General features: G+C 39.1%; 1 protein-coding gene across 1 annotated transcript in view; it reads left to right on the forward strand.

The window, feature by feature from the left end:
* LOC128686820 (protein piccolo) overlaps positions 1 to 8,153 on the forward strand; it is a gene marked incomplete in the record, with an annotated part of 287,532 nt that extends 279,379 nt beyond the window's left edge. Inside the window, 1 exon segment of the mRNA XM_070082342.1 lies at positions 7,160 to 8,153.
* Positions 8,154 to 12,218: the final 4,065 nt, after the last annotated feature.

Genomic DNA, 12,218 nt, shown 5'->3' on the forward strand with positions numbered 1-12,218 from the left:
TTCTTTTTGATTATAATAATAATAATAATCCCTATATACTCTGCTTTGTAAAAACCTCTCATAAGCTACCCTTTTCTCTTTTATCACACCCTTTACTTCATCATTCCACCAATCACTCCTCTTTCCTCCTGCACCCACCCTCCAATAGCCACAAACTTCTGCCCCACATCTTTTTTCCTCCATAAATAATGCTCTGTCTCTACAGGTGTCTCAGTGTATGACTCCTTTTTTCCCTTATCAGTTCTATGGTTCACTTCATCTTCCATAGACCCATCTGCTGACAAGTGTGCTCCTAGATATCTGAACACATTCGCTTCCTCCATACTCCCTCCAATTTTTCATTGCCTAAATTTTTTGTTACCTTTGTCACCTTACTCTCCTGTGTTCACACTTGCACATATTTAGTAGCCAGTTTCTTGGGTGCCCCTTCTAGTACTAAGTAGGACCCTCCTTTGCCCCCAGAACAGTCTAAACTCTTTATGGCATGGATTCAACAATGTTCTGGAAACATTCCTTAGAGATTCAGGTCCATGTTGACATGATACCATCACACGGTTATGCAGAAATGTCAGCTGCATAGTCCCACTGTGAATCTCCCACTTCACTACATTCCAAAGGTTTATGCCAAATTCTCACCCTACCATCTGCACATCACAGCAGAAATTGCAATTATTTAGACCAGGCGACATTTTTTCAACAACTCAGTTTTGGTGAGCCTGGGCCCACTGTAGCCCCAGTTTCTTATTAGTTGCCAGGAGTGGAACCCAGTGTGATCTGCTGTAACCCATCCACTTCAAGGTTTAATGTGTTGTAATCAGAAATGCTCTTCCGCATACCACTGTTATAACACGTAATTATTTCCGTGTCCTTGTCAGCTTGAACCAGTCCGGCCATTCTCTGATCTTTCTCATTAATAGAGTTTTCATCCACAGAACTGCTGCTCAGTGGATGTTTTGTCTCGCAAAATTGTAATAGCACAATTGCAAGCAAATCACAGAATGGGTGTGGCTTGGACCCGTGGCAGGAAAGTCTTATAGAATTATACCTAATTGGATGAATCTTGTTGCACTGGCCTGCAAGTTTTAGGACTCGCCTGCCATGGGTTCAAATCTTGCCCATTCCGTGATTTGGATTTTTTTTTTTTCACCATTCTTTGAAAACTCTTAGAGCTGTTATGTGTAAGAATCCCAGATCAGCAACTTCTGAGATATTCAAACCATCCCATCTGGCACCAACAATCATTGCAACATCAGATCATGTTTCTTCCCCATTTTGATGTTTGGTCTGAACAACAACTGAACTTCTTGACTATGTCTGCATGCTTTTAGGGGGCTATGTTATTGGGTGATTAGATGTTTGCATTAAGGAACAGGTGTACCTAATAAAGTGGCCATTGTGTGTAAAATACACACGTACAGTTAAGGTCTAATGAAACAAACTAATAGTGGGGAGGGGTGTCCAATTGCTGAAAATTCCATTATATTGAACATTTCAATTAAGCGGATGTAGTTCATTAATTGATCGACTACCTGATATGGACAAACGAACGATAAACTTAATCTGCTGTCAGATGGACTACTGGACATAAAATAAACGAGAGTACAATACAGTATTACCTGTAATTGAACCCAAGAAGAAAATGGGTTAAAAGTACAGCACAGTACAAAACAGTACAATAATTTTTCTTACCTTTCCTGGTGGATAGATGAGTTGACAGATGTATACTAGAGTACAGTGTTCCCATGTGGTCTAATGTTAACCCAGGATAACTTATTGTGCCAGCCTTGTCATGGGTTTTTTTTTGTAATTGTGGAAACACCAGAACCAACCATAACTTTCCCCAAATTCTATTCCCATATAGCTTACTAGCTTAGCAGTAGAGCAAAGCTCAACAGAACAAACAACAGCAGCAGCATGCTGATGAGCATACCATTTATCATGCTGCTTCAACCCTTGTATCTTGGTACACTTTTCATGTGCTTTCTAGGAGTAACTGAAAAGCTTTTTAGGCTAGCACCTACACTGTGCATCATAGCATACAGTAGGTCCTCACTTAACATCACTGATAGGTTCTTGGAAATTGCGACATTAAGCAAAACAATAAAACCAATTTTACTGTAGGCTAATTGATATAAACATCAGGAGTGCATCTTGAGCATTCATTGCAACAGAGGTAAATCAAGGAATAAATGTTTTTGTAAAGTGAAAATTGTAAGGGGCACCTCCTACCACCACGCAGTTCAAAAATGAACGTGCAAATGCCACACAGACAGTAGCCCTGGCCGGGAATCTATTTTCTCATTGTTATGATGAAACGACGATAAGTGAGGACTTGCTGTACTGTGTAAGCCTTTCCTTGTTTCTATGAATGTCACTGTTTTGCTATACCATACTTCTCGCATACCTGGGCCACTGAAATTCCAGCTTCCTTATTAATTCAAGTTTCTGCTTAACGGTTGAAGTTACACTTTGGAACCATGACTTGCTTTAGAGGCCATTGTTAATAACTCTGCTGTATAGCCCATGTGGCTTAGTGCTTCTTTTTGATAATAAATGTTAACTCTGTACAAAGCACTTTAATATTATTATTATTATAATCAAAAAGAAGCGCTAATCCACAAGGGCTATACAGCGCTGAGCACTTTAATAAAATCATTAAAAACACAAACCCAGGGAAAAAGGGAGATGAAATGGTGTTAACTGGTGTTAACACAGACAGTAACACACTTGATGTAGTCAATCACTGGTCCTGCTGCCCAGGAGCAATGAAAGTGGACATGTCCAGGATGAACCTCATTTAATGAAAACTTGCAATTAAACATAGCTGGTCTATTTTATCAAATGCTTGACTGGACTGTATAACCACTAGATACAGCAGATTTGGTCCACTTCATTGCTGTTTTAATCGAGCATCCTATTAAACAAGTTATACATTTGTCTGGCCACAATTTTTTTTTTTTATACAGTTTGAGAGAGTGTTTTGTCAGACCTTTACTGATTATTTGTTAAATTAGATAGGAGTGAATGGAGACGAATGGTATTTGGGACCTGACGATCTGTTGGAGTGTGAGCAGGGTAATAGTGAAGGGATTCAGGGAAACCGGTTATTTTTATATAGCCGGACTTGAGTCCTGGAAATGGGAAGTACAATGCCTGCACTCTAAAGGAGGGGTTTGGGATATTGGCAGTTTAGAGGGATATGTTGTGTATCTTTATACGTATATGCTTCTAAGCTGTTGTGTTCTGAGCACCTCTGCAAAAACAGTGATTATGTGTGAGTGAGTTGAAAGAGTTGAATGATTTGGGGATTTTCTTTTTGGGTCACCCTGCCTCGGTGGGAGATGGCCGACTTGTTAAAAAAAAAAAATTGTATATATATGTATAGTGGACCCTCGAATTTAGTCCTGCCTTTTCTGTGTGCAAAACTATTTTTATCTATAAAATGTATTTTTTGTTAATATTTAGCTTTAGAATATTTACTTTATTTTTTACTTAATTCTAACTATAGATTCACTACAAATCTTATGATTACAAGCATTGATCCTGATACCAACCTCTTATTTAATGACTTAAATGATTCAAACAGTTACTGTAATTACTACACAGCAGAACAATCAAAGGCACTTCTCAGAGCCAACAACAACATAACTATCTTTAACTACAATATCAGATCTTTAAGCAAGCATTATGATGACCTCCTAGCATTACTAAATTCCTTGCATGCCAATATGTCCATCATTACACTAACTGAAACCTGGCTAAAGCCTGATACTACAGATGTCTATGCCATTCCTAGTTACACAGCCATACACAACTGTAGGCCAGACCAACAAGGGGGTGGCACTGCTATATACTACTCAGACCAACTAGAATGTATCACTAGTACTTGCACAAGGGATGAACATGGGGAATATATAATAGCTAAATTCAAATCCAAATACCTACAAAAACCTCTCACAGTGATAAACATCTACATAGTTCCACAATCAAACATTAGCCAATTTAGTCAAAACCTAGGAAGTATGATAACTGATGCACGCATGAACAAAGATCACTTACTACTCTCAGGTGACTTTAATATAAATCTCCTGCAAGACCAGGACCCACACGTTACTGAATTCACAAACACAATGAGTAACTGCATGTTGCTACCAACAGTAACAAAACCTACAAGAGTTACAGAGACTAGTGTTTCCCACTTGACCACATCTGGACCAACACCATATCCCCTTTAAAATCAGGCATAATTACAGATAATACCACAGACCACTACCCTACTTTCCTCATAACTCTTGGTAAAATACCCCAAGACACTACTAAAGTCACCTTCAGACTTCACAATAAGGCAGCCATTAATAACTTCACAACAGCAGTAACAAACATTGACTGGCACACTGAGCTAGAAATCTATACAGATATTGACGAATGTTTTAATAATTTTCTAAAAAAGACCCAATACCTTTATAACAAGCACTGCCCTAAAAAAACTAAACAGATGACAGCTAAGAGACTGAACAGTCCCTGGCTAACACCCAGCATTCTCAAATCCATAAATACAAAACACCGATATGAAAAACAGTACAGAATGGGTCACATAACCAGAGACCAAACAAAACGTTACTCGTCAATCCTAACCAGCCTGATAAGAAGGGCAAAAAATTGTATTATGAGAACAGATTATCCAACTTACGAGGTGATATAAAAAAGACCTGGAAGACCCTATCAGAAATTCTGGGAACAAAAAAGATATCACGACATAGCGAAATAAAATTAGCAAAATCAGATGAACCCCAACTCCCACCAACAGAAACAGCAAACAGACTCAATGATTTCTTCTCCACTATAGGTCAAAACCTTGCCAATAAAATCCCAAGCTCAGATACCCCACCAAATGACTACCTCACTGGCAACTACCCGAACACAATGTTCCTAGCTCCGACTAACCCATATGAAGTCTCCCTTATTATCAACGCACTGAAAAACAAGGCAGGAGATTTAAATACCTTACCACCCTTTATATACAAAAAAGCATCACAAGTACTATCACCAATCATTGCAACACTCTTTAACAAATCCATTGAATCCTCCACCTTCCCTACAGTTCTCAAAATAGCAAGGGTCACCCCGATCCATAAAGGAGGAGACCAAACAGAGTTGAATAACTATAGGCCAATATCCAATTTACACCCTCTCTCAAAAATCTTCGAAAAATTAATTCATAAACGAATCTACTCCTACCTCATCTCCCAAAACATTCTCAACCCCTGCCAGTTTGGATTCAGGCCTAATAAAAATACTAATGATGCTATTATATACATGCTAGAACATATATACACTGCAATAGAGAAAAAAGAAGTCCCACTGGGGATCTTCATTGACTTACGTAAAGCTTTTGATACAGTTGACCATGACTTGCTCCACGTAAAATTGTCACACTATGGTATTAGAGGGCACTTCCTCAAGTCTTACCTCAGCAACAGAAGCCAGTATGTGTACGCAAATGGGGCAAGCTCTTCCGCACAACCAATTACAGTTGGTGTCCCACAGGGAAGTGTCCTTGGCCCTCTTCTCTTTCTCCTATACATAAATGACCTACCAAATGCTTCGCAATTACTCAAACCCACACTTTTTGCAGATGACACTACATACGTCTTCTCTCACCCGAGCCCAGTCACGCTAGCCAATACTGTAAACACCGAATTACAGAAAATATCTACCTGGATGAGGACTAACAAACTTACACTAAACATTGACAAAACCTACTTCATTCAGTTTGGTAACAGAGCTACAGATGTACCTCTTAACATAATAAACGGATCACCTATCACAAAGCTAACAGAGGGAAAATTCCTAGGAATCCACCTCGATAATAGACTCAAATTTCATACACATATACAACAAATTTCTAAGAAAATTTCCAAGACTGTAGGCATACTATCGAAGATACGGTACCATGTTCCACAGTCAGCCCTCCTGGCCCTTTATCACTCTCTTATTTACCCCTATCTCACCTATGGAATTTGTGCATGGGGCTCAACAACAATTAACCATCTCAGACCACTAATTACCCAACAAAAGGCTGCAGTTAGAATGATAAATTCTCACTACAGGCAACACACTCCACCAATATTCAAAACACTCAACCTACTCACCATACAAAACATCCATACTTATTATTGCACCTATTACATACATAGAACACTTAACTCTGATATTAACCCTCCCCTCAAACATCTCCTTGCCAACCTCAACAGAACACATGACCATAACACAAGGCACAGATCACTCTTTGATATTCCTCGTGTCCATCTCACGCTATGCAAAAACTCAATGCACATAAAAGGCCCTAAAATCTGGAATTCATTACCTGTAAATATAAAAGAAACACTACCTGTTTATAAATTCAAGTCTCTTCTCAAAGATCACTTACTCACTCAAAACCAAATAAATACTGAATAACTGAACCTTATAAATTGTATATCCTATATGTTACTCACAATTATATCACACAAATGTTAAACCTAGGACCCAATCTAACTTTATTATTTTTTTAAATACACTACCTAACAGAATACTCCATTCGACTGAATGTACAGCAATGCAAGCAACCATATGACCTGTCTTTGTAATACTCATTTGTGCTTTATAGTTATCTGTTTACAATAATGTTTTATCACTGATTTCATCATTGCTTAGTTAATCTTAAGTTAATTTTAAGCCAGCCCATAATGCTATGCATATAAGTGGCTTTGGCATGCTGCTCTTACCTGTATTTTTTGTACCTCTGTATGTATGCTTAAATTACTAAATAGGAAATAATGTAAATCCAATTAAACCATTCCAGACACCCAAAAATATTAACAAAAAATACATTTTATATATAAAAATAGTTTTGCATACAGAAAAGGCAGGACTAAATTCGAGGGTCCGCTGTATATATATAATCTTTCAACAAACTCGCCGTGTCCCACCAAGGCAGGATGGCCCAAAAAGAAAAACAAAAGTTCCTCTTTTCAAATTTAGTAATTTATACAAGAGAAGGGGTTACTAGCCCCTTGCTCCCAGCATTTTAGTTGCCTCTTACAACACGCATGGCTTACGGAGGAAGAATTCTGTTCCACTTCCTTACAAAAGTAACAATTCTCTTGTTTCATTACAGTTGTGGGACCTGGCCAGAGTGATCTGTGAAGAACATTCAGAAACAACCTTAAAGGCTACAAACAAACTATACTACTGTACATGTCACACATGTTGCATGTTCAAGTGGCTTTAACAGTTACATTGCCAATTTGGATAGCTCCTTGTAACCTCAGTGTTCCAGTTCAGCTGTTTATCCATATTCAGTTTCTGTATCCTACAATAGAAATCCTATAATTAGCAGGTTTACTCTTCTGCTGAGCAGAGTATATATAGTGAGATGTCTTACTAATTTTAGACTATTTTACTTATTGATTTTATAGGCTTCCGCAACTAAGTGAGCATTATTTATCCCACGCATTGTCTTCAGAATTCAGTTTAATGCAGCATTTGACATTATAAGGCCTTTACCTTCATACTGATTTTCAAACTAAAGTTGTAAGATTTCAAGAAATAGATTGCTGGCTCATGCACCATCAATATTTGAAAGTTCCTGGGCTATCACAATATAATTAAACTTAATCAGCAAGCAACAGGAGACCATTGGCCAATAATTATCAATATTGCCACCTGTGCTCAATGAGCATCAAAATATGGATCCTGTAAATGTGTGGCCATGACCACAATATTTATAAATGCATATCATGAGCTCAGCAGCCCCACAGTTCCTGCTGATGTGATCTAAGGTATAATTTTAAGGTGTTGCATGATTTTTTTTTTTTAAAGCTGAAGATATGTACTGTAAAGGTATATGATAATTAGCATTAAGTAAACTTTTAATGCCCACTGAAGTGATAAAAGTGACAATAAATTAGATTCCAAATAAATATTTGTGCAATACATTCGTTTATAGTTTTTCATAGTGAAAATAATATATACATGTCACATTTGTAATTAAAGAGTTTGAGAGCTTCACAGGGGATATAAATTAATGTCATAGATCTAGGAAATGAGTTTAGTTTATACACGTGCCTTCGTTTTGTATCTGGAATGAAATAAAATTAAAATATCTGTAACATTGTATTTATTTTATCCCTGACTTACTTATTTGAATAGTGGCTGAGGATTATAATTATAATCAAGGGGGAAGCACTAAACTCGTAGGATTATACAGTGCCTGTGGGGGGATGTGGAAGGTATTCAGTTTTAATACAGGGAACTGGAGCACATATCCAATTCCCTTGATCAAGAGCCCCTCACCAAGGAACCTTCCTTGAGGGGGCATTGGCTGAGGAGCATCTAGGGAAGAGTTCAAGTCTCTAGGGAGAGTTTAGAAGTTTCTGGTTGGGTCATCTTCAAAAGTTTGGGGATATCCAACCCCACAAGGAAGGTTCCTGATGCTGGTGAAGGGCTCTTGATCTAGGGAATTGGATCTGTGCTCCAGTTCCAGTGGTGCTTGGACCACTCCTCTCTCATCTACATCAATGATCTACCGAATGCATCACAGCTACTCAAACCCATATTATTTGCAGATGACACTACATACGTCTTCTCCCACCCAAACCCAGTTGTAAACCCACCACTCAAACTTCTCACCAACCTTAACAGGACACATGACCAGAACACAAGAGACAGATCTCTTTTTGATGTACCCCGTGTCCATATCACATTGTGTAAAAACTCTATGCACATAAAGGGCCCCAAAATATGGAATTCACTACCAGAAGATACTAAAGTAACCCGGTCTGAAAATAAATTTAAGACTCTTCTCAAAAGCCACTTAATCACCCTAGACTAAATGCTCATACATACTCAATACGTTATTTTTTTTTTTTATTATCACACTGGCCGATTCCCACCAAGGCAGGGTGGCCCGAAAAAGAAAAACTTTCACCATCATTCACTCCATCACTGTCTTGCCAGAAGGGTGCTTTACACTACAGTTTTTAAACTGCAACATTAACACCCCTCCTTCAGAGTGCAGGCACTGTACTTCCCATCTCCAGGACTCAAGTCCGGCCTGCCGGTTTCCCTGAATCCCTTCATAAATGTTACTTTGCTCACACTCCAACAGCACGTCAAGTATTAAAAACCATTTGTCTCCAATGGTATTCCCATATAATTTCAACAATTACTTTAAAACCTTTTATCCATTGTCGACAGGAATATAACTGAATCGTTTCACAAAAAAACATTTTTGAATACAGTGGACCCCCGGTTAACGATTTTAATCCGTGCAAGAGGGCTCATCGTTATGCGAAATAATCGTTATGCGAATGAATTTTCCCCATAAGAAATAATGGAAATAAAATTAATCCGTGCAAGACGCCCAAAAGTATGAAAAAAATTTTTTTTTACCACATGAAATGTTAATTTTAATACACACAAACTGAAAAAGGCATGCACAATTACATGACACTTACTTTTATTGAAGATCTGGTGATGATTGATGGGATGGGAGGAGGGGAGAGCATTATCTTCTTACTGTTTAGAAGGGGAATCCCCTTCCATTAGGACTTGAGGTAGCAAGTCCTTTTCTGGGGTTACTTCCCTTCTTCTTTTAATGCCACTAGGACCAGCTTGAGAGTCACTGGACCTCTGTCGCACAACAAATCTGTCCATAGAGCTCTGTACCTCCCGTTCCTTCAAGACTTTCCTAAAATGGGCCATAACATTGTCATTGAAATAGTCACCAGCACGGCTTGCAACAGCTGTGTCAGGGTGATTTTCATCTATAAAGGTTTGCAGTTCAACCCACTGTGCACACATTTCCTTAATCTTTGAAGTAGGCACAATGGATTCCACAACTGGCATAGGCTTCTCAGGGTTAGCCCCAAACCCTTCAAAATCTTTCTTAATTTCCATACTAATTCTCACCCTTTTTACCACAGGGTTGGCACTAGAAGCTTTCTTGGGGCCCATGGTCACTTATTTTCCAGAAACAGCACCGAAAACACTGTAATAATACGAAATATTCCGAGTGTATGCTTGGATGTTACCGCGGAGGCTGGCTGGTAAACAATGGGACGGCCGGCACATGTGAGGGCACATTGGACGCGTCTCGGACGAAAATCGGTAAGCGGGTTTTTAATCGGTATGCGCGGCAAAAATTTTGCGATAAAAGTAATCGGTATGCGGAAAAATCGCTATGTGATGCCATCGTTATGCGGGGGTCCACTGTATATGAATATATCTTCTGTCTTATATAAATTAGATTCACTTATTAATAATCTACTGTACAACTATGATATAATTCTTAGTATTAAGTAGCCAGTAAGCCAATAATGTTAAGTCGGCCCATAATGCCTAGGCATGATAGAGGCTCTCTTTGCAGTGCAACCCATTATTGTAAATACATAATCTCAATGTACTATTTGCAAAGACATAAATAAATAAAATTAAACCTGAATGAATACCTTCCACATCCCCTCCCCACAGGCTCTGTATAATCCAATGGGTTTAGCATTGCTCCTTGATTATAATAATAATGGGGATATCCAAAATACACTGTTTAAAAACTTCAGAAATCCACAAATTTGAATATCAATGAAAATTCTCAAAAACTTTTGAAATTTCACCACAGTTCCCCTAACTCCTTTAAAGTTCTACAGATCTTTCCCTGAGGGGCTCTTGATTTAGGGAATTGGATCTGTGCTCCAGTTCCCCGAATTAAGCCTGAATGCCTTCCACATCCCCCCCCCAGGCGCTGTATAATCCTCCGGGTTTAGCGCTTCCCCCTTGATTATAATAATAATAATAATAATAATACAGATCTTTCTAAAACCCATACAACAAAAAATCCATATTATAATATTGTTCAAAACCCCTGGAAATGCCTCTCCAATCATCTGAAAAATGTATTTGCAGTCTTCTAGAAAATATTTCCATAACCTGCTTGCAAATCTCCAGTTATCTTGAAAATTGCCACAATCTTCTGTAATACCTCTCAAATTTGGACCCTTCCAGGGATGAGGAGGGGGGGGGGGTCCTGATGTGGTGAAGGGCTCTTGATCTGAGAAATTAAGACCTTTTATCAGCTTTCTTGTATCGAATCTTATTACCCCCCACTCCTCCCCTTCCCTCCTATCCATTTGGCTTTTGGGAAGTTCCCTTGTAAATTACAGCTCCTAGGCTAAGAGAAGGGAGATTATTGTACATTGATAACTTCGTGGTGTTTGACATAGGAATTAGATAATTAGGGATGTGCTGGGTTTCCCTGCTGTATCCTGGTAGGCAGCCTTGGGTGTTCTTGGGTGATGGTGGCTCTCAGTTCTGGGAGGTGGCAGCCAAGGGAAGTCTGATTTGGGTTTCTGACTACTCATATCTCTTGTCAGCCAAGATGGCTCAGATGATGCAGGATGTGCCATCTTGAAATGCTGGTTCACTGGCATGAATGGTAGGGAACAGTTACCATGGAGCATCAGTATTACTTGCTCAGTAAAGCGTACTCTTGGACATGGAGAGGGATATGTGTGCACTCTCAGTTTCTCCTCTGAGGTACCCCTTTCTCCCTTCCCCTTTTTAGAAAATTATTATAATTAAGAAGAAGCCCAAAACCACAAGGGTCATACAGCGCAGAATGGCAGGGAAGGATGCAGGGGTAATGAGTAGCAAGAGGGAGAGGGATGATTATTAGGTTATGAAGTGCAGTGGGAAACTAGATAGTGCAGGGGTAGAGGGTAGATAGAGATTAAGGTGGAAAGGACTGAGGAGAGTGATAGAGACATCAGAGTTTGTGTAGTAAATCAGTTGCTGTCAAAAAGTCAATGAGAGAGTATTACAACCCAGGATTCCAAATGGCCTGTTATCCCGGGTGTAATGGGAACAAAATAAACACAGCAGAAAAAGTTTAGACTTATATTATCCTTCACCAATTTAGAACAGCAATATGTACACTATATACAGTGATAAGTACAGTGCACTCCACGGTAAGCAAGGCAGAAATAGAAGCCACAAGATAGCAGACCGTGCTTCAACCAGCTCTAGAATGGGAATGACAAGGGCAGACAGGAGAGTGGTACCCACATAACCTCTGCGATTGCCAAAACCATCTTCTTATTGGCTAAAACCTGGTCACTAGTTGAACGACGGGGCCCCATCATCAACTCTTAGCAACCTGGTTCGCTGGTTGGGGGAGATAG

The sequence above is a fragment of the Cherax quadricarinatus genome, chromosome 7 (assembly GCF_038502225.1).
Source record: "Cherax quadricarinatus isolate ZL_2023a chromosome 7, ASM3850222v1, whole genome shotgun sequence".
In the NCBI taxonomy this organism is placed as follows: domain Eukaryota; kingdom Metazoa; phylum Arthropoda; class Malacostraca; order Decapoda; family Parastacidae; genus Cherax; species Cherax quadricarinatus.